Source organism: Ceratotherium simum, chromosome 8 (assembly GCF_057802395.1).
Source record: "Ceratotherium simum simum isolate JZ-2026a chromosome 8, ASM5780239v1, whole genome shotgun sequence".
In the NCBI taxonomy this organism is placed as follows: domain Eukaryota; kingdom Metazoa; phylum Chordata; class Mammalia; order Perissodactyla; family Rhinocerotidae; genus Ceratotherium; species Ceratotherium simum.
The window spans coordinates 76882188-76906435 of record NC_141907.1 but is presented as its reverse complement, the minus strand read 5'-3'; the positions used below and the strand labels follow the sequence as shown (position 1 = coordinate 76906435).

The 24248-nt window shown below is 34.1% G+C and overlaps 1 protein-coding gene across 4 annotated transcripts in view; it reads right to left on the bottom strand.

Annotated features, from left to right (window-relative positions):
- The window catches only part of GRID2 (glutamate ionotropic receptor delta type subunit 2), a 1475972-nt gene that overhangs the window by 536429 nt on the left and 915295 nt on the right, over positions 1 to 24248 (bottom strand). The window lies entirely within an intron of this gene.

The following is a 24248-nucleotide window of genomic DNA, read 5'->3' as shown; positions in this document are numbered from 1 at the left end:
TCCTCTGCCCATTTTTTGATCGGGTTGTTTGTTTTTTTGTTGTTCAGTTGTGTGAGTTCTTTATATATTATGGAGATCAACCCCTTGTCAGAGGTATGTTTTGTAAATATTCTCTCCCAGCTGGTGGGTTGTCTGTTCATCTTGACTCTGGTTTCATTAAAGCTCTTTAATCTGATAAAGTCCCACTTGTTTATTTTTTCTTTAGTTTCCCTAGTCTGGGTAGGCATGTCATCTGAAAAGATTCCTTTAAAACCAATGTCAAATAGTGTGTTGCCTATATTTTCTTCTATGAGTTTTATAGTTTCATGTCTCACCTTCAGGTCTTTGATCCATTTTGAGTTAATTTTTGTGAATGGCGATAGCACATGGTCCACTTTCATTCTTTTGCATGTGGCTGTCAGTTTTCTCAACACCATTTATTGAAGAGACTTTCCTTTCTCCATTGCATGTTCTTAGTGCCTTTGTTGAAGATTAGCTGTCCGTATGTGTGTGGTTTTATTTCTGGGCTTTCAATTCTGTTCCATTGATCTGTGTGTCTGTTTTTGTACCAGTACCATGCTGTTTTGATTACTATTGCTTTGTAGTATGTTTTGAAGTCAGGGATTGTGATGCCTCCTGCTTTGTTCTTTTTTCTTAGGATTTCTTTAGCTATTCGGGGTCTTTTGTTGCCCCATATAAATTTTAGTATTCTTTTTTCTATTTCTGTGAAGAATGTCATTGGGATTCTGATTGGGATTGCATTGAATCTGTAGATTGCTTTAGGTAATATAGACATTTTAACTATGTTTATTCTTCCAATCCACGTGCATGGGATATCTTTCCATTTCTTTATGTCATCATGGATTTCTTTCAATAATGTCTTGTAGTTCTCATTGTATAGGTCCTTCACCTCCTTGGTAAGATTTATTCCTAGGTATTTTATTCTTTTTGATGCAATTGTAAATGGTATTATCTTTTTGAGCTCTCTTTCTGTTAGTTCATTATTAGCATACAGAAATGCAACTGATTTTTGTAGATTGATTTTGTACCCTGCAACTTTGCTGTAGTTGTTGATTGTTTCTAATAGTTTTCCAACAGATTCTTTAGGGTTTTCTATATATACAATCCTGTCATCTGCAAATAGTGAGAGTTTCACTTCTTCGTTACCTATTTGGATTCCTTTTATTCCTTATTCTTGCCTAATTGCTCTGGCCAAAATCTCCAGTACTATGTTGAACAGGAGTGGTGAGAGTGGGCAGCCCTGCCTCATTCCTGTTCTCAGAGGAATGGCTTTCAGTCTTTCCCCGTTGAGTATGATGTTGGCTGTGGGTTTGTCATAAATAAATAGCCTTTATTGTGTTGAGGTACTTTCCTTCTATACCCATTTTGTTGAGAGTTTTTATCGTAAATGGATGTTGTATCTTGTCAAATGCCTTCTCTGCATCTATTGAGATGATCATGTCGTTTTTATTCTTTGTTTTGTTGATGTGGTGTATCATGTTGATTGATTTGCGGATGTTGAACCATCCCTGAATCCCTCGTATAAATCCCACTTGATCAGGGTTATGATCTTTTTAATGTATTGCTGTGTTTGGTTTGCCAATATTGTGTTGAGGATTTTTGCATCTGTGTTCATCAGCGATATTGGCCTGTAATTTTCCTTCTTTGTATTGTCTTTGTCTGGCTTTGGTATCAGGGTGATGTTGGCCTCGTAGAATGATTTAGGAAGCATTCCATCTTCCTCTATTTTTTGGAATAGTTTGAGAAGGAAGGGTATTAAATCTTCTTTGAATGTTTGGTAAAATTCACTGGAGAAGCCATCTGGTCCTGGACTTTTATTTTTTGGGAGGTTTTTGATTACTATTTCAATCTCTTTACTTGTTATTGGTCTATTCAGATTCTCCATTTCTTCTTGGTTCAATTTTGGGAGGTTGTATAAGTCTAAGAATTTATCCATTTCTTCTAGATTGTCCAATTTGTTGGCATATAATTTCTCATAGTATTCTCTTATAATCCTCTGTATTTCCATGGTATCCGTTGTAATTTCTCCTCTTTCATTTCTAATTTTATTTACTTGAGACTTTTCTCTTTTTTTCTTAGTAAGCCTGGCTAAGGGTTTGTCGATTTTGTTTATCTTCTCGAAGAACCAACTCTTTGTTTCATTAATCCTTTCTACTGTTTTTTTGGTCTCAATTTCATTTATTTCTGCTCTGATTTTTATTATTTCTCTCCTTCTGCTGGCTTTGGGCTTTGTTTGTTCTTCTTTTTCTAGTTCTGTTAGGTGTAATTTAAGGTTGCCTATTTGGGCTTTTTCTTGTTTGTTAAGGTGGGCTTGTATCGCTATGAGTTTCCCTCTCAGGACTGCTTTTGCTGCATCCCATATGGTTTGATATGGCATATTATCATTTTCATTTGTTTCTAGATAGTTTTTGATTTCTCCTTTAATTTCATCAATGATCCATTGGTTGTTCAGTAGCATGTTGTTTAATCTCCACATTTTTGTCACTTTCCCAGTTTTTTTTTCATGGTTCATTTCCACTTTCATAGCCTTATGGTCTGAAAAGATGCTTGTTATGATTTCAATCTTCTTAAATTTATTGAGGCTTGCTTTGTTTCCCAACATATGGTCTATCCTAGAGAATGTTCCATGTGCGCTTGAGAAGAATGTGTAGTCAGCTGTTTTTGGATGGAGTGCTCTGTATATGTCTACTAGGTCCATCTCGTCCAGTTTTTCATTTAAGTCTACTATTTCTTTATTGACTTTTTGTCTGGATGATCTATCCATTGTTGTAAGTGGGGTGTTAAGATCCCCTACTATTATTGTGTTGTTGTTGATTTCTCCTTTTAGGTTTGTTAATAGTTGCTTTATGTACATTGGTGCTCCTATGTTGGGTGCATATATATTTATAAGTGATATGTCTTCTTGATGGAGTGTCCCTTTTATCATTATATATTTCCCTTCTTTGTCTTTCTTAACCTGTTTTATCTTGAAATCTACTTTGTCTGATATGAGTATGGCAACACCTGCTTTCTTTTGTTTGCCATTAGCTTGGAGTATTGTCTTCCATCCTTTCACTCTGAACCTGTGCTTGTCTTTAGTGCTAAGATGTGTTTCCTGAAGGCAGCATATTGTTGGGTCTTGCTTTTTAATCCATCCTGCCACTCTGTATCTTTTGATTGGAGAGTTCAAGCCACTTACATTTAGGGTAATTATTGATATATGAGGGCTTAATGTTGCTGTTTTGTCACTTATTTTCTGGTTCTTTTGCATTTCCTTTGTTTCTTGTCCCATTTGTTTCAGACTGCCAATTCAGTTTGGTTGTTCTGTCTTATGACTCTTCTAGTTTTCTCTTTGTTTATCATATGTGGTTTTGTTTTGATTATTTGTTTAGTGGTTACCTTGAGGTTTGGGCAAAAAATCTTGTGTATGAGATAGTCCATTATCTGATGGCCTCCTATTTCCTTATACTAAGTCAATTCAATCACTTTCCTCTTCCCCTTCTAAGTTGTTCTTGTTATACCTTATTCTATCTTGTGTTGTGGGTGTGTGTTTACAGTGATGAGGTTAAATTTATTTTTGGTGAGTTTCTTCCTTTGATCTTTGAATTTAGTATTTAAGTGGTTGTTAACCTATTCCGGTAAAGATCTACTATTTTTCTGAGTTTGTCTACCTACTTTTCTCCTTGCTCCAAGCTTTGTGTTCCCTTTCTCTTCTTTTTTCAGGCCTGAGGGCCTTGTTGAGTATTTCTTGTAGTGGGGGTCTCGTGGCCATGAACTCCCTTAGCTTTTGTTTATCAGTGAGAGTTACTATCTCTCCATCATATTTGAAGGATATTTTTGCTGGATAGAGTATTCTTGGCTGAAAGTTTTTGTCTTTCAGTATTTTGAATATATCATTCCAGTCTCTTCTAGCCTGTAGAGTTTCTGTTGAGAAATCCGCTGAGAGTCTGATGGGAGTTCCTTTGTACGTTATTTTTTGTTTTTCTCTAGCTGCCCTTAATATTGTTTCTTTGTCGTTGACCCTGGCTAGCCTTACCACTAGGTGTCGTGGTGAAGGCCTTTGTCTGTTAATATATATAGGTGTCCTGTTGGCTTCGCGTACTGGTATTTCCTGCTCCTTCCCCAGATTTGGGAAATTCTCAGCTATTATTTCCTTGAATAGGCTCTCTGTTCCTCTTTCCTTCTCTTCTCCCTCAGGAATACCTATAATTCTTATGTTACATTTTCTAATAGAGTCAGATATTTCTCGGAGACTTTCTTCATTTCTTTTTAGTCTTAGTTCTCTCTCCTCTTCCATCTGGAGTATATCTGTATTCCTATCCTCTAAAGTGCTAATTCTTTCCTCCATATTGTCAGCTCTGTTCTTTAAAGATTCCAGATTCTCCTTTATCTCCTCCATTGTGTTCTTCATCTCCATCAGCACTGATTGGTTTTTCTTTATGATTTCAATCTCTTTTGTGAAGAAACTCCTAATCTCATTGAATTGTTTGTCTGTGTTGTCTCGTATTTCGTTGAGTGTTTTTATGATAGCTATTTTGAAATCTCTGTCATTTAGTTTATGGATTTCTGTGTCTTCGGGGTTGATTTCTGGGTGCTTGTCATTTTGTTTCTGGTCTGGTGATTTCATATATTTTTGCGTTGTGGTTCCTGTGTTGGTTTTGTTTTTCCTCATCCTGGAAATCTCTGGTTGCAATTTCCACCTGCCGCCACTGTCTGGTGGTAAAGGGCTGTGTAGTCTAAGCCCCCTGTGCTCTGTCCCGGTTTTTCTGCTGCAATCCGCAGTTTTGTTTTTTGTTTTTTGTTTTTTTCCCGCTGCGATCCATGGGTCTGGTCATTTGATGAGGTCTGCCGCGGATCACTTGGTCTGGTCTGTCACAGATCTCTTGGTCTGGTCTGCCGCAGATCGCTAGGTCTGGTCTGGTCAGTTGAGCTGCAGGGTCCGGTTTGTGGGGACGAGGGAGCTCTCTTTTGCCCTCTGGGTCCCTGATGTGGGAGGCTTATCATTTGCCCCTCTTTATCCTCTCTCTGGGGTGCTCAGATGTTGATGGTAGCCCTGTGGCTCTTCTGAGTCCTCTGTGCGGGAGTTTCCCACTGGCTGAGACAGCCCGAAGAGCCACGGTTTCCCCGCCGAGGGCCGCCCCTCCCTCCTCTCTGGGAGCCGCGCAGACCGGGATCGCTGATCTGATGGGGAGGGAAAGGAGTTCTCCTTACCTTTCCCCACTTCCTCTGGGGGCCCAGCACGTTCCGCTCTCAGATGTGCGGCAGTGTGGGTCTTTCCACTCTAGCTTTTCACTGTCTGGGATTCCGTTGTTGGTCTGTGACTGTTCCTTTTGTTGTATCTTGTCGGGGGAAGAGTTCACGGGAAAGCTCACGCCGCCATGATGCTGACGTCTCCATTCACAGTTTTAAACCTTCATTCTGCATGGTGCTCTCAAGCACTACCAAGCCAACTACCTCATCTTCCAGGTACCTGTCCCTATCATCCTCTACTTTATTTGTTCATACCACATTAATTGAGCAAATATTTACAATCTGAGAATGTAACCAAGCTCAACCTGAAACAAAAGGGAAAAGTAGGCAAAGCTTATCTGTTATACCCTTCTCCACTTACAATTTAAAGTGGTAACCCCTCCTGTTTGGACGATCTTAAGAGCTGGTGTTTAAGTGGGGCACTGCATAATTAATAGCAAAGTATCAGACACCATAATGGATAATTAGAGACATTTTGGGTGAAGATGAGCATCATCGTGCTGCTTTTTTCAAATCTCACTACAAAGGAGCCACGCAGAAAGCCATATTTGTGTCCCTATAATTTTGAGTCTTTGATTCAAAACATGACCCCAAAATTGTATAAAACACCACCATTTCTTTTTGTGTGTGGCTGCCATTAAATACATAAACAATTTTGATGTGCCTTATTTTTTGTTTTTTGTCTTTTTTACCTATTTTTTTTTAATTTTTTATTTATTGCAGTAACATTGGTTTATAACATTGTACAAATTTCAGGTGTACATCATTATACTTCTATTTCTGCATAGATTACATCATGTTCACCACCCAAATACTAATTACAACCCATCACCACACACATGTGCCGAATTATCCCTTTCGCCCTCCTCCCTCCCCCTTCCCCTCTGGTAACCACCAATCCAATCTCTGTCTCTATGTGTTTGTTTATTGTTGTTATTATCTACTACTTAATGCAGGAAATCATACGGTATTTGACCTTCTCCCTCTGACTTATTTCACTTTGCATAATACCCTCAATGTCCATCCATGTTGTCACAAATGGCTGGATTTCATCGTTTCTTATGGCTGAGTAGTATTCCATTGTGTATATATACCACATCTTCTTTATCCATCCGTCCCTTGATGGGCACTTAGGTTGCTTCCAAGTCTTGGCTATTGTGAATAACGCTGCAATGAACACAGGGGTGCATGTATCCTTATGCATTGGTGTTTTCAAGTTCTTTGGATAAATACCCAGCAGTGGAATAGCTGGATCATATGGTAGTTCTATCCTTGATTTTTTGAGGAATCTCCATACTGTTTTCCATAGTGGCTGCACCAGTTTGCACTCCCACCAGCAGTGTATGAGAGTTCCCTTCTCTCCACATCCTCTCCAACACATGTTGTTTCCTGTCTTGTTAATTATAGCCATTCTGACAGGCATGAGGTGATATCTCATTGTAGTTTGGATTTGCATTTCCCTGATAGTTAATGATTTTGAACATCTTTTCATGTGTCTGTTGGCCATCTGTATATCTTCTTTGGAGAAATGTCTGTTCAGGTCTTTTGCCCATTTTTTAATTGGGTTGTTAGTTATTTTGTTGTTGAGATGCATGAGTTCTTTATATATTTTAGAGATTAACCCCTTATCAGATATATGGTTTGCAAATATCTTCTCCCAGTTGTTAGGTTGTCTTTTCGTTTTGTTGATGGTTTCCTTTGCTGTGCAGAAGCTTTTTAGTTTGATGTAGTCCCATTTGTGCCTTATTTTTTATTTTAGAATCTTTAATCCCTTCAAGGGTTTCTCCTGCAACAAAGTTTTCTTAATGACCTCAGCAAATTTCATTAGCTTTTTGGCAAACTCATAACAGTACTGTTTCATTTGACCTTGTGGTCAACTAAAATCTTTGGTTCTTTTTACCTAAACTTATATGAAGAAATATCCTTGCCAATTTTTATCATGGCCATTTTTTTTTCTTATTGCAAGCGACAAGTCTGGCCTTTATCTCTGTCCAATCTCTTTTTGTTAGTTAAAGCCCATTGGCTGTCCTTTCATTAACAGTAGATAATTCACCATTCAAACACAACAAAATTTTATCTTTTTAATAAAGAATTACATGCCTCAAAGAGAATAATAATTTTAAAAAGTGTGGTCTGCAATTAATTATAGTATTGCTATAATTGGGCATATATATGTTTTATAATCATTCAATAAAATTAAAATATTTTTATATTGTCAATTCTTTTCCCAGCAATTAACAACCTTACTAGATTATAATTTTTCCTATGCCTTGCTGAAGTAAGAAAAAATTGGGAAAAAAGAAAAAAATGAGTAGATATTACCAGGTAGGGGCATTCACACACCATATTATCATTCTAAAAGTATATTTTTATTATATAATGCAGGAAAGATAATTCATAAAATGCTGTCAAAACTAAGAACAGGCTTTAACATTAAAAATACAAAATGCTCTAGAATACTTTATAACGCTTCTTTTTAGTAAGTGGTTAATATTAATAGAAATCAGATGCATCAAAGATTAAAAATAAGAATAGTTTCTTAGTTTATTTCTCGTAGGTTTAATCCATAGAAACAATTTTAATATTTGTAGCATTAGTATTCTATACATAAAAATGATTAGAATATTTCCTAAATTATAACATTTTAAAAAAAGTTACTATCACTAGACTAATCAATAAATTATTGGTTTTCATTTCCTACTGACTAGTGTCCTTAAACACAGTGTGATTGCATGGCACTGAAAGTCATCACTCATTAAAATGTAATAAGGTTGTCTAATTAATTTTCTTCAATGATCTCTAAATTATTATAACCAAGTTAGGGCATCAGACACTCAAAACTTTTGTTATTTTCTTGATATCTCTTATATCTGGATGTAATTTCCATTGTTGATGTGAAGTAAATCAGATAAATCAGATTAGAATGCTAGGTAGTACATATAATGTCATTTTCCATGTTTCAAATCATCCAGAATGAACTTCATTTTTTTCTACTTTTTTATTGACTTTAATATTAGGTTGTTAAATTACTTGCAGATCTTCTGTTACTACTACTATTTCTTTTTTGTCCCACATGCTTCCCCCTCAAAAAATGAGCAAATTATTTTCGAATTAGTTGCTTTAATAAAATTATATAGTCAACATGTAAACTTGGCACAATCTTCTGATGTTTCAGATGACTTTAGATTTCTATATCTTATGCTATCACACTACTTAAGCATAAGACCAAAGCAGTGTCAGAATTATTTGTGTGTCTGTCTGTCATGAAGCTACAGCATACAGTTGAAGAGAACTAACTCACAAAATATCTGACCAATTTCTCTCTCTGTAGATATTATTAATGTAGTATGTATTTGGTCTATGTTGCTTTTTGTGTTTATTTATCTTCCTTCTCTCCAGTGGATGACATCTATATGTATATCATCTATCATCTTCGATTATCTATCTATCTATCTATCTACCTACCTACCTATCATCTATTATCTCTTTCTCTCTACCTATCTCTATCTATCATCATCATCATCCATCTAGATCTATCTGTGTATATCTCTCTTACTTTATCTATATCTATCATCTATCCATCTTCTCTCTAAAAAAGATAATTCTACTAACAGTAAGTACTCACACTGTTTGCTAATACTATATGATCTTGAAGAGACCCGATTTTACCTTCAATATAGGGCTATCCTTGTTATGCCGATTCACCCAAATCTCATATTGAAAAAAGACAATTGGCAAAATAGCCCCAATATATTTTTAACTGACTACATTGTGACAAAAAAACAAACAAACAAACAAACAAAAACTTTGGCTGCAAATCTCTACTTAGGACTATAAAATGTATAACTAAAAATGATTTATGAAAATATTTTATCAGAAATTTCAACTTGCCCTCATGTGCACCCATTTATTTTTAATCAAAATATGCTTCTGTTAACAACAAGATAAAACTGAATGTCAAGTTCACAGTGAGGTAAAATGTGGCTGTCATTCAAAAGAAGAAAAGGAAGGCCTTGAAGAAATGAACGTAAATATTACCTCTACTATCAAAAATAAAATTTGGAGAGTGAAAGAAAAAAAAAAGACTAAAAATTAAGTATTTCTTAAAACATTGTAGAAGAATGTTAAAAGAGTAGGATAGTGTGTAGTCAAAAGTATTTCCATATTTTAACAATCAAGGTTTTCAAGAAAATAGCATTAGAATTGATGTTATTTTACAGGAAAAGGTGAGAAATTTTTATTAGTGTGACTTTAAATAGATTTTTTCTTGGAACTTAATAAACTATAAAATAACTGTAAATATACTTAGAGATTGGTTCCATACTTACAATGAGAGGGAAAAAGAAAACAGAAAAGACCTCATCTTTACTATTTATCTCTAACAGGTAAAGGTTTTGGAATTGTGGGGGAAAAAACATAATGCAGTGGTAAAAACATTGAACTAGAAGTGTAGTCTTGGTTTTTCTAACAAACTAAAGATCTTTAGGGAACTCATTCAATCCACAAAACTTTTGTACTACATATGTAAGATAGAGGTATTTCACTAAAGGACTGCTAATTTTCCCTAGTTTTTGTGATCCTTCAGAATGTTTGGGATGGAAAAAACAAATGTGCCAACTTTGAAAAACTTGAGTATGTTTAAGAATGAATAAAATATTCATATATCTATTTTTAATGTAGATACAGTTAACATGATTGTAAGAAACAAAGAAAATATAAAGAAGAATTTGTTGTATAATTAATTTATCTAACACCAACAGAACAGCTAGAAAAGAAATAACATCTAGGAGCCAGGAATATTTTGTTTGTGAGAAATTGAGGATACTAGAATCACAGAAAGAGAAAGAAGATGAAATAGAAATTAATATATGATTATCAACAAATAAAAATCACAGGGGAAAGAATCCAGTTCTTGAATTATAGATATTTTGTCCCAAGAATAATTCTCCAGTTTCCAGTTTTCTTTAGAGGGGAAAATATACATAACACAACACTTTCCATATGAGAGAAAGAAATATGACATTTTTTTTCACAAGCCTAAAAGACATTGTCTCCTATTTAATGAAAGTATACTTATTCAAATCGTATTATTGCTCCAAACGGCTACAATCAGACATTCTGAAATGCGCGAGCCTGGGCTGAAAGATTTCTCATCTCAGTTTGGGATATAGATTCATATCAAACTTGAATGAATCAAAAGAAGAAATTCTTGAGCAAAGCATTTCAAGTGCATTTTCATTTAAACCCACAAAAACCACTTTTATTCAGGTACTCCAGGGTAATAAAATTTTCCATAGCTTCTGATTAAGAATTGCTTGAAAACATTTTCAGTAGATAAGTACTTTTCTCCTCATGAGCATCAAGTGACTTTCTCACAATGATTATATTCAGCTAGATGCATTCATTTTATTAATTAAACATTTCAAGGCATAACCTATATTAATACAAGAAAGTTTTAGAAATATTTTTTAAAGTGAGATTCATTTCTCACTTTTGATTATTAAAAAAAGAATTCCAGAAATACTCTTTTACTGTCATAATGAAGTTTAATAGCCCTAATAAAGTGTATTTACTGAATATTATAAAATCAGAAGTCATTGCCAGAGATGCTCCTTATTACACCTGAATTATTGTGATTAATAAAAATGCCTCTAATTATTGAAAGGACATCTCCATTTCCAAACATTTATTTTCCATATTGGAAAGAACTCTATAGCAAATTAGCTTTCTACACAACTTTGATAGATTATTTATGAAATCCATAGAAAATTTACTGGAAAGACATTTAAAGCCGTAGTGAAAATGCTGACAATTTAAAGTAAAAAAAAAACCAGTTTCTCAAAATAGCATCTGTAGCCTCAACAAGAAGTGGAGGTAAGCAGGGTAAATAGTGTAACTCAGGGAACTTGTATCAGCAACATCTAAGTTGCATGAACATAATATTGATAATAATAATAGTATGCACCTAAATAATAAGGCTTGATTTTTGTATAAAAAATTAACTGTCACCTTGAAAACCTTGAAAACCATCAGAATTCTTCTGAGTAAGACAAAATTTGAGATTATACATATTTGATGACTTAAGCTCCTATGGAAACTGCAGATCAGAGTAAGAACAAGACATGAGTTATGTTTATTAGTTTTTAAAAATTTTCTTTGTTACATCTTCAGTTATTTATATATTTTTTTAATAGTTAATAAACATTTGGGATTAAGCATGACTACTAATCTCAGGATATAAAAGAAACAATGTGGACATTTATATTGTCATAAGACCTTATGACAATATAAAATCTTTAACTGTGAATTATTTTACATTAATTATTCATTGATAAAATCTAAGTAACCTAAATTTTATAGGAAAAAGTATAAAATATTACTTTTTTAAGTTAGAACAAATAAATCTATAATTCTTAGGGATTCTTTTTCAGAGTGCTTACTTTCAAAACTTCACCAAAGGAAATCATCTGAATACATTTCATATGTTAAAAATAATTTTTGTTATGGCAAGAATTTGGGGATTTACTATTACATGTAAAATTGCCATACTGTAAAATAACTTTAGATATTTTTATCCTAATCTAAAATTGTAATATTTAATAAATAAGGCTACACATTAGTTCAACATCGTATAGTCCTGCTTCAAATAATATGAGATATAAATTGTATATTTTAGTGCCATAGATAGTGTTTGGAAATAAATAAAATAAATTGTTTTGCCATTTTAAAAAACACGCTTCAGGGGGCCGGCCCGGTGGCATAGAGGTTAAGTTTGCACGCTCTGCTTCAGTGGCCTAGGGTCTTCAGGATCCTGGGCGTGGACCTAGGCACTGCTCATCAAGCCATGCTGTGGCAGCATCCCATATAAAAACAGAGGAAGACTGGCACAGATGTTAGCTCAGGGCTGATCCTCCTCACCAAAAAAAAAAAAAAAAAACCACACACACACACTTCAGAATGCTTTATGAATGCGAGATGTATTGGAATGAAAGAACCATAGAATACTGGGTCTAGAGTGCAGACTCTATTTCAAACTGCAAGAAGGAAACTTTCATCCTCAAAGTCTAAATTACTTGCACACTTCTGATAAAGTTTTGGAAACAGTTTTTCTACTATAAATACAAAAAAATTATACATTTTTTAACGTCTAAAACTAAACTTTTATCTTTTCTGATTATAATAGTATTACAAACCCTTTGCAGAAAATCTGGAAAATAAAGGAAAACATAAAGAAGAAACTAACAATAAGAATAGGCCATAACCCCACTATTTTAAGATCGTCAATTTAAATGACTATACAGAGAATTTTAAGTATGAAACATTTAAATAGAGAACTATACAATTACCTTGGAGAAGATAATTTTTTTCATTTTTCATAGCTAGAAATAAATGCTTATTGTATGCAAGATCACAGAGTTGTACACTTTTTCAAAGAAAGACATAATTAAAGGGGAAAAATCTTAACTGTCAGAAATATTTGCCATCAGGTAACCAAGGATATGTTTACATTAACAGTTGGTATGGGTTTAAGGTCTCAGTAAAAAATTGTATATTAGAATATCTTCCCCTCAAAAGCCAAGAGCTTCGTGAGAAGCATCCTTTCCATTCCCAAGGGTACGTTAATAGTCTCCAAGTTGTTGGGGATGAAGATCAGGTGCCAAACAGCAAAGTCCTGTCTTTAGCACAGTCAATAGATTGCTTTTAGCATATAAATCAATTTTCTCCCCTCTTTGGAAATGCAAAAAATTGTGTTACTTGTTTTTATTACAACATACCACCTTTTCCTCAAGAAGGAAACCGTGGAGGAAACAGTATCCAAATTAATAGCAGACACTTAAAAAGGGGCAATAGTTTACCCACCCGGGCCGTTCCACAGTCTCAGAAAGGTTTTCCTTAATAACATAGTTTCTACTCAAAACACATACCAATCCCTTCATTTTCCAGTTATTATAGAACAGTTTGATTAGGATTAAAGTCTTAATGGTGCCTGACTAGCCTCAGTGTGTCAGGTGTCTCGGTCACGAAGGAAAATACAATTACTGAGAAGAAAAAAAAAAAAAAGATAAGAAGGAGGCAATGCAATCAGTAGTCACCAAAAGCCATGATTACAATTTCAATTATTCATCACTGATATGAACATAATATTCATTAGTTTGAATGAAGGGCTCCCCCACACAAATGAGTTGTGAATGTTCTATTAGCAAATTTTGTGGGATTATGTGCCCAGACTACTTAAATTTTCATAATCATTCCAACGCATAAAACCTGGTTCCTGTTGAAGGAGAATTTATAATCCCCTGAAGGAGTCAAGAGAGGTGTGGGAGAATAAGAGAGATACATAATTAAATATTTTAACAGACCACATAAAAATTCACAGGTGAAAGGAAGCAGATAATTTGAGGTACAGTGCCAAGCTCCTGGGATCATGGTTCAACCGAATCTACCACACCAAGAATGTCACTGCTAACAAGTTAGTCTGTTGTGAATCTCCAACCTCCGTGGACAAACGACTCACTCACTGTGTGACTCCTTCCTGCCACTGTCTTCCTATTCATGCAACCTCTTTGAAATAAACTTTTGATATCCGCCACTTAAAATTCAATCACGACAATGAGAACTTGCTGAAGGAGCACATATATGAGCAAATGTTTCTCAATTCTGTGTATTCCTAATATAGATGGCTTTAATTATTATTGCTCTGGGAGTGGGTCCTGGACATTAATCACCATCTGTGGTTGAAACTAGAAATGAGGTTGTTCAGTGGATGGTAAGTACCACCACACTGTGTATGTGAATCTGAGCTGGATGGGAGATTCATTGGTGGTAGGGTGTGTGTGTGTGTGAGACAGAGAGAGAGAGAAAGATAAAGAGAGAGAGAGGTTGGGGTGAGGCAGATTTCGGTGTGTCTCACTGTGGGTGCTGTCCCGTAGAGCAGTAAGGAAACTGAACCTTGTCTCCTCTGTATTGAGTATGGTTCTGAACTCCTAACCCAATCAGTCCTCAGTACGTGGACTAGAGATGAACCACAGACTCTCTGGGTCTCTGTATGAGCATATACCCGTCTATAGACATTTCCTGAGAGTCTACATGACAATAGCAGCTACTTTTCTCACAATAAGCCCTTTCCTCAAAAGTGGTAAAGTAATCCACACCAAACACACAATCCAGATTTTGTAGTCCTTCCAGAAAAGTTGCTGATTCTGTTTCCAGCAAAACTTGGACTGGAATTATACTCTAGTAGGCATCTTTGCCCCACACTGGAGAGTCAGCATCATCCCATCCACCAGAAGAGGTAGCTCCTGTTCTCTCCAAGAGGCAGTGAATGTTGCTTGCCTGAAGCAGGACTCCCTCAGAAGTCATCTCAACCCAAGCAAGAGCTAACTCTTCCAGGAAGGTCAAAGTAACTCTAAACATCACTGGATACAGCTAGCATTTTCTCTTCTACGTAGTAATAGTAGAGGAGCTCCTTTTGAAACAGAAATGATCCAGTCTGCAGTATATACTTTTGTTCAAGTGTGCAAATTTCCCCTGTCAGGAAATTGCTGGGGTCAATAATTTTGAGAGTCTAATAGATTGGAAATTTTATAAGGTACTTGACTGAATATCACATAACTTTGTGGTACAAAATATTTCCCTGAAGATACATCAAAATAAAAGCTGGTGGAGCTAAATTCATTATGATTGTAAATTATATATAAAGGAGGGTGGGAGAAGAAAAGCTGTTGTGTTCACGGCGTATTGTCAACTCAGAGCATTTTTTAGATTCTTTCTATTATATAAAACTTCCAAGTTATAAATTCACTGTTAGAAACATGACTGTAAATAAGGATGGCATATTTTCCAATAATGGGGTTAATTATAAAGACTGGGTTTAGGCAGGCTATGTTGGATACCAGATTCTCTGCTATCAGCTTCCCATGGAACTGCACATGCTCTCAAGTCTTCATTAACAGACTTGTAGAATTTTAGAGTCAGAAAGGACATTAAACGAAACAAAAAGGTTAATGTTTCATGCTATCACTGTGATTGTCATGTATAATGCTCTGTCAACCACACTTAAAAGGAAATTATTTCCCAAGCTCACATAGCAATTTCTCATCAGAATAGCAACTAGACTTTTCATTTCCTGTGTTGGCTTGAAAATGAATCACACAGATTACTGTTCATTTGCAAATTGGTGTTATTTTAATTATCCCTCCTTATGCAACCTACAAACATCATTTCACTTAATTCTTACAACAATCTTAAGTGATAAGCATTATTATTCACATTTTACAGACAAAGAAATTGAGACTCACGGGGTTTAGTCGTCCTAAGATCACACAGTCAGTAAGTGACAGAATCAGAATTTAAACCCAGGTGTGTCTGACGGCAAAGGCTATGCACTTTTTCCCATTGCCACATATTAAATCTAGCCTAGTTGTTAGAAAATGATCTTGAACTACAAATACCAACAATTCCTAATGAGCTGGCACTTTTGTGAGTCTTTCCATTTTGCTTAGAACAATCAATCTAACTATTTACTTGGAATGGCCAATCCACTATTTCCCTACTCTCTACAAATCCTTGCAAACAAACTACACATAATCTTACTTAATAACCACTAAAATAATTGATCATGTTTTTAGTGGCCAACTCTGCTAGGCATCGAGGATACAATTATGGAAAGGGTATAATCACACATTCACTTTCTAATGTAGCATGTCAACAACTAATTTATGTGCATATACCTATTATTTTTCGTTTGAATAAAGGAAAAACATGGTTGTGACATTGTAGATGCAGAGAAGAATCTTGCAGGTCCTTAAGTCAGTATGCATATGTATTCATTAGTTCAGTCATTAAATATTTAATGAGCATCTACTATGTGTCATGCATCAGGGGATATAGCAAGGAACAAACAAACCTTCGTGTCTCGTGGAGTTACATTGCAATGGGAAAGATAGACTATAAACAAGTAAATTTATTATATTCGCCTTTGTGTATATGTATCATATATGCACACACATACACACATATATCAGGATTGCATGTATAACTATATGTATCCATATAATTTCAGTTTGCAAAGTGTGCTATAAGGAAACATAAGGCAGGGTAATGCAAAAAGGTAAATGCCATTTTAAATATTACAGAATCAGAATACGAATGCAATGGTGAAGAATACCAGTACAATATTTAATCACTGACCATTTGAAGGCAAGTCTGTTTTTTCCTCTAAGTACAAGGCAGTAAAAGATTGCAATTCATTTAAAATACACCAATGACAATCTGTAATACCCTTTGCAAAAACAGTACACCAGGTTTTCCCAAGAACACAAAGCTGTAGGTTTTATATTTGTGAATTTAATGTTGGAGAATCTGAGTAAAGATCCTAAACCTAGCTGAGAAACGATTATACCTAGGAGCTAGATTATGTCTGCTGTACCATTTTATTTCACCAACTTACATAAGAAAACAATTTTATGAAGATACTAAGCATTACTATGCAATTAAGATTGGTTGTGAAACCAGTTTTAATCTATTTTTCCTGGCCTTATTTTCCTGTTTGTGATAAAGTTCAAAGACATTAAGTCTAGAGCATTAAATTGTAATGCTGCAACTCAGTCCTCACAATCAAAAGTAAGTAGTATTGGCAAAACCAAAAAAAACAAAGAAAACCTCAGACACATAAGCAAAAAAGCTATTGTGCAGAATTTCTCTTATAAGAAAAAACACAAATTGATCCTTTAAATTAAATATTTAATTTAATCCATACTTTTTATGTCTTCTAATAAATTTAGCTTTAGATTTAATCCATACTTTTTATGTCTTCTAATAAATTTAGCTTTAGATTGGATAGAATGTTATTACTTAAATTATTTTTCTTCTTGGAAGTTTTGTATGGTGATGAACAGAAACAGGAACAACCACATTCTTGGAGAAAGTTTAAGCATATAGAAACCCTTGATGATTTCAAAATTTGGTTTTGAAGTTCACCTGAATTTATCTTCAAGGACGCACAGTGTCTAACACCTTGAATACATCATCCACCAAATGAAACACCACCTTACATCAAAGTAAAAGAGACTATAAAAAATATCAAAGCGGGAAAGCTCTTCATTTTAATCAGCCTTAGTGAAAATTAAATAATCGTTTTCACATTCCTGCCAAATTCAAAAGAAATGAAACCTCCACTCATACAACGCCAAGAGAGTGAGACTAGTCCAAAATTTGGGACTTGCTCAATCTCACACTCAAATCCTAAGCCGACACAACCCTGCTTAGGTTATGAGAGCTGACAGTATCCCTGCTCGAGGTGATAAGGCTGCAGGCATTGTATACACTTAGCCACTGGCAGCAGAATAAACACTGACAACTTGACAGCTCATCAACTGGAAAGCCATTCACTCGTTTTGAGACATGGAGATACTGGAAGTGGAACCTTAATTTTGGACAAACATCTAGTTAATCTATACTGTAAGTATTTACATGTTAATGCTTTCCCTGGAAGACGTTGTATACGTGTTAATGCCCATATGAAGGAATTGCCCCATTTATAAATGGAGCTGGCAATCCACAATCTAATTCATAGTACTCTCAAAATTACTTGAGAACTAGATTTGGAGTTTTATAAATTCAGTAATTAATTAAAATTGCAGTTTTCTAGGAAAACATCTGAGTTATAAAAACAAATGTTTAAAAATTAAGAATGCTTAAAGAATTTTAAAACAAGAATACAAAAAATTTTATGAGTGTCAACAATGTAAAAGGTGCCATAAAGTAAATATTTGTGGTCTCTTTCACATGACATCTATATAATGCCAGCACACCAGAGTGTTTCAATCCAGTTTGGAAGTTGGAGCATAGAGACATGAACAAATAATTACAGGAGATCTTTAATATTACTTAAGAATGAAGTAGACATAATTTGAAGTATATGATTCATTGTCAACTGAATGGCATAGATGACAGTACAGACTGAATTCAGAGCAGGGTGAAGCAACTACATTGGTCTTAGAATTACACTGATCTGAGAAGGCTAAATGAAGCCCACTTCTGTCACGCTTACACCCTTACTTTTTGAGTGTCTGGAACCCATTCACCGTTAAAATCAAGAATTCAGATGTCTCTCTTCTCAAACACAACATTCTAGCTCTGAAGTTCTCTCCCTAATCCAAATCAGTATACAGGCTCTTCAGCCTTACTGAGGGCTCTATTCCCTTGAGCCACACTTTCTCCCTGTTGTTGAGACTCCTCCTGTCTTCATTCCATATATGTCCAAGGAAGATTTCATGCTTCGTCACTTCAGCCATTCTCCTGCCAATATCCTTACCTTCACTGCCTCATTGTACTGCTACCAGAAACAACAAAACAAAACAAAAACAATCTGATGAAATCCCAACCCTACATTAATTTAAATCCATTCCATCCACTGAACACTGCTAGACAAAAATATATAACTACGTAGTTTAGTGCTACAATGAATTTTCAATCTCTAACCTCATATGAGCCATCAGCCCTACCTGGCAATTCTTCCATGGTCCTTAATTAGCTCTCTCTTATTTGCCACAGCAGCTATTGCAAAACATATTCAGTCTATAAACCTCCAACCTCATTATCTCTAATGTCTTCTGCTACACTTTCCCTCTTAGCTGATAATCTCACCTCCCACTTCTCTAAGAAAAGATAATATATTTCTTAACAACTCCCTTAACTTCTTGACATCACACAAGAAGACTTGCTTGCATTTACACCATTCTTTCCTTACTCCCTCCCCGGCATTACTCTGGAAAATGAAGTTTTCCGTGCCTAAGATCAAGCACTCCATCTAATTCTGGATCCAATCCTCTGCTTCTCCTGGACCTCTATCAGTGATCATCCTTCTTTCCTTTGTCTTCTTTCTCTTCCTCTCTACTGGCTCCGTCTGTGAGCATTCAAACATACTCAAGTCTCTTACATTCTGACGGTTCTCCCTCTCAATTTCACGAAGCCAATTAATGACCACTCTCATTGCCAAACAGGCTAATATGGTATTTACTTTACGTTCTTCTACTCATCACCTTCCCTTTTACTTTTCAACTTGTTGCTAAACATATGGCCCTACCACTCCACTGAGATTTCCCTCATAAATGACAATTAATTGCAATATTTTTTGATGTATCAGACACAGTTCTGGATGCATCACATTACTAATTCATTTAGGTCGTACCTATTTGGGGTTTAATAGCATGCCCAAAGTCACTTGCTTTTAAGTAACACAATAATAATTTGAACAGTTTGACCTTAGCAGCCACAATCCTAACCCATTTGATCTACTGCCTCTAACGAACCTTAAATTCCTAAATTCAAAGGACTCTTTAATCTTTATATTACTGTTTTTCTGCTACATTGCTGACCCCTCCTACTTCTTGAAAATCTTTCTTCTTAGCTTCTATTACTATAGGAATACTGCAATTATCATCCTTGTACATATGTATCCAATTATTGAACTGGGATAAGCATTTTTGCAAAATAAGGAAGTATTAGGATCATAAGGCTTTATGAAAATTAATAATAACATAACATAGAAGAGTTTAGACAAAAGATAAGAAGAAAGAAGAAACCTGGTACAAAATGATTATACAGAAATTTGGGGATAATCATTGGGAATAGAGTGGAAGGAAAAGACATGAGGGTTTTGCAAAGAATTAAGCAATACTTGCATAAAGAGCTTTTATTTGTATTTGTATAGGTCCCATTCTCAAATAAAATCATTTCTGTACTTATACCTTAATGTGTACAGAAGTCTTTTTTTTTTCTTTTTTCAGAACGATATATATCAGTCTTGATTTCACGATTATAATGAGGTCAGGAAAGGTTTTCTGATATTCGACAAGCAATTAAGTAACAAAAAACTCTTAAGAAAGACACATTATTTTCTGCTATAAAACTATAAATATTCTCATTTTCTGAATCTTCAATTATATTTATACTAAATTATGATTCTATGTTAATTATTTTAATTATTTTGTTCCTATCTGTCTCTAGATAATGTAGCTAGTTTCCTATGACTAAATAAACACAATTGAAGGCAGATTTTCCCTAATAGCTTCGACAATACTGAAGCCAGAGTCAGTGCAATATCATCAGGGTGCTAAAAGACCAAAACAAGCAATTTAAAATTCTGTGTCTAGGGGAAATATATCTAAAGAAAGAAGATGAAATAAAGACATGTTCAGATGAACAAAAACTGAGAAATTTGGCCCTAAGAAAACCATCAACAAGGGGAATTTTAAAAGCTGTACTTCAAGCAGAAGAAAAGCAATTCTAGATACAGATGCAGGAAGAAAAGTAGAGCAAAAAAGTGGAAAATATGTGGGTAGATGTAAATAAATATTTATTGCACAAAATAGTAATGGTAATACTTTTTGGAATAAAAAACGATAACATTAAAAACCTGACAACAATAAGCTATAATTTGAGAGGTGGATACATTGAGTAAATAGAGTTAAAATATTCTAAGTACCTTTTAATCTGAGAGGAGAACAAAGATATTGATTAACTTTAGATGTTGATAAATTAGGTATGCATGTTGTAAATTCTAGAGGAACTATTAAATAAATAGAAACAGAGTATATGACTTGTAAATTAGTAGAGGAGGAAAGAATAAGGTAAAAAATACATATATACTAACAATCCAAAAGAAGGCAAGAAAGAAGAGAAAAGGATCCTAGAACTGGCAAGACAAATAGAATGTACAAAATGGTAGAATGTACAAGATGGTAGACTTAAACCTAAATGTATTAGTAAATAGTGTATTAGCACATTATTAGTAAGTACATTTCATATAAATACGTGAAATGTTCTAGTTTTTAGGTATAAAAGTCAAATTGGTATCAAATAATCAATCACATACTTTTTATAAGAATTATGTGTGGAACAAAAGGACACAGAAAAGTTGAAAGTAAAAGGATAGTAAAAAGAAACACCAATCAAATAGTAACAGAGAGGAAAGTGGTCTAGCTCTATTAATAGCAGACAACACATTCTTTAGGGAAGAAAGCATTATTAGAAGTAGAAGTCTTTATAATAATAATAATAAAGTATTAATTACCAAGAAAATTTCAGAAATGAAAATAAGTTCAAATCTCAAACTGTTTCAAAAATTTAAAAATATAAGATATGATTAGCTATTTTATGCCAAAACATATAGAAAAAAACACTGTAAAACATCATAAAAGTAAAACTTCTTGAGTTGACAAGAATTGGAAAATATGACTTTTTTATTTACCATGAAAAAATAGAATCAGTAGTGAAAAAAAAATTATCACAAAGAAAATTCTAGGTCAGCTGGCTTCATTAGGCTGATTTATCAAACATTCAAGGAAGAAATTCTTCCATTTTTATATAACTTGTAAAGAATGAATAAAGAGAAAACTCTCTCTACCACATTTTATGAGGCCAACATAACCTTAGTAACAAAATCCAGAAGAGAAAATTTCAGGTAACCTTAGTTATGATGTTCCCTTAGTTATAAACATCAGTGTAAAACCCTTAAGCAAGGTGGTACCAAATAAAGTAATTTTTTTGTGACTATAAACATAATTATGATTTTATATAAATATGATTTTATATAAATATAAAAATTAGGTTTATTCCAGGAATGTATGGAGCTTCCTTAATCTGATCAAAGTTAATAAAAAAGAAAAACATTATATTTAGTAGTGTAATGTTGACACCTTTTTCTCTGAGATTGGTAATGATCCAAGGATCCCTATTCCTATTACTTCCATTCACTGTTCTCCTAGAGGCCCTAGTCGGTGCACTAGGCAAGAAGAAATAAAAGATGCAAAGATTAGAGAGGAAGAGCAAAATCATTAATCACAGATGATATGGTAATATGCAGGAATTCACCAGAATCTACAGATAAGTTATTAGAATTAAAGATTTAAGTAAGGGAGCTATTCATAAAACGAATATAAAATATCAATGTCATTCCCTTAAATCAGCAACAAGCAGAAAATGGAATTTTAGAAGATACTGTATTATATACATACAATATAATACCACGCAGCAATATAAGTGAAAAAAAAATTAGTGACACATGAAAATAAAGATGTATCTCAAAAAAACGTCTTGAGAGAAAGATGATACAAATGAGTATACGTTACATTATCCATTTATATGAACATCCAGACTAGGCAAAACTATCTGTGTTGTTAAGAGTGGAAGCAGGAATGATGGAACTTTCCGGGTGACGGAAATGTTCTGTAACTCGCTCTGGGTGGTGGTCACATTGGTGAATGCAATCACTGAAAGCCATTGTAGACATAATTTGTGCATTTTGTCGTATTTAAATTAAATCTCAATTAAAAACAAACAAGATACTATACTGAAGACTGAAATTGTACTTTCTTCTTTTCCTATATATTAAAAAAAATTTCCAGTTGGACAAAAGGCTTCAATTTAAAAGGAAGAACTATAAAGACTTTGGAATATAATTGAGCATAATAACTTTATGACTCTGGCAGTAAGGAATGATTGCTTAAATAAGACTAAACAGCAATAATCATAAGCGAGAAAATGCATAATTCTACTAAATTTAAAGGTACTATGAACAGTATGAAAATAAAATACACAGAGAGGAAACTATTTGCAACATAATTAAATAGCAAAAGACTAATATTCAAAATATATATGTACCTCCTAGAATCAATTATAAAAACAAAAGACAACCTAATAAACAATGGACAAAAGACTTGAATGGGCAATTAACTCAAAAAGAAATCTAAAGGGCCAAAAAATATAGGAGAAGACACCAGAACCTTTTTATAATCAGGGAAATGCAAACTGAAATCATAAGGATATATTATTATATATCCAATAAATTAATAAAAATTTAAGTCTGACAAAACCAAGATTTGGTGAGAACAAGAGGCAATGAGACCTCGTTGCCCTGCTGGTAGTATGTAAATTGGTAAATCTCTATGAAAATGGGTTTGAGGTTATCTAGTAAAGTTCAAGATACACTTCCTTGCATTGCAGAAATTCTACTTCTGGATACAAAACCTACAGAAATAGATGCACAAGTACAAGAGTATATATCCAAGATATAAGTCCAAGAATATTCACAACAGCATTGCTTATAATAGTCTAAAAAGGGAAACAGATCACAGTAGATTGTGACACATTCATAGAATAGAAAATGTTAGAGCAATGTAAATGAATAGACTGCTACTACATGTAACAAGAATGAATAACACAAACAGAATGTGAAACATCAGAAGCAAGAAAAAAGAATAAATGCCATATTGAGTTCATTCACTATTGGCAAAGCTCAATTCTATTATTTAAGGATACACACACATGTGATAAAATTATATTTAAAATGTAAAGAAATGAGTGTCATAAAATTCAGACTAATGATTATACTACTGAGAAGGGAAGTCAGGGATGTAATGAGGGAGACATAGATGGGGGTGTTTAAGATGCTTGATTTGTTCTATTTCTTGACCATAGTTGTGGTTGTTTCCTTTAAAACAATTCACTAGCCTATCCTTGTGTTTCATGCAGTTTTCTATAAGTCTGCTATGCTTCACTATAAAACAATAATTAAAAACGCATTAAGATAGTTTCAAGTCCCCTAGCACAAATTTACTGAGAGGTTTTTATTGCTAATTAGAATAATTCCTAACTTCATTTTGTCTAAGTTTTTCTTCATTCTACATCTCAGCACTGGAAAGAAACACCTACTGAAGAACCTCTTACTCCCAATGCAGCCAAGTTTACACAGTTAGAAATTTATAGTTATGAGCTCTATATGCACAATTACCTTAAGTTTTCCCTACCAAAAACATATAAAAATGGCAAATCCAAACTATAGAAAAGTCCTTCTAGAGAGTCTTTCATATATCTCCTTGAGAAAGTTATTGTCACAGTATTTTGTGAAAAATCCTTTATCGGCACTCAGCTTATTCTTACATGTGATCTGTAGTAAATAACCAGGGCTCATTTCCTGCAAACCATTTTCCACTTATTACATGACACATATAGAAGTT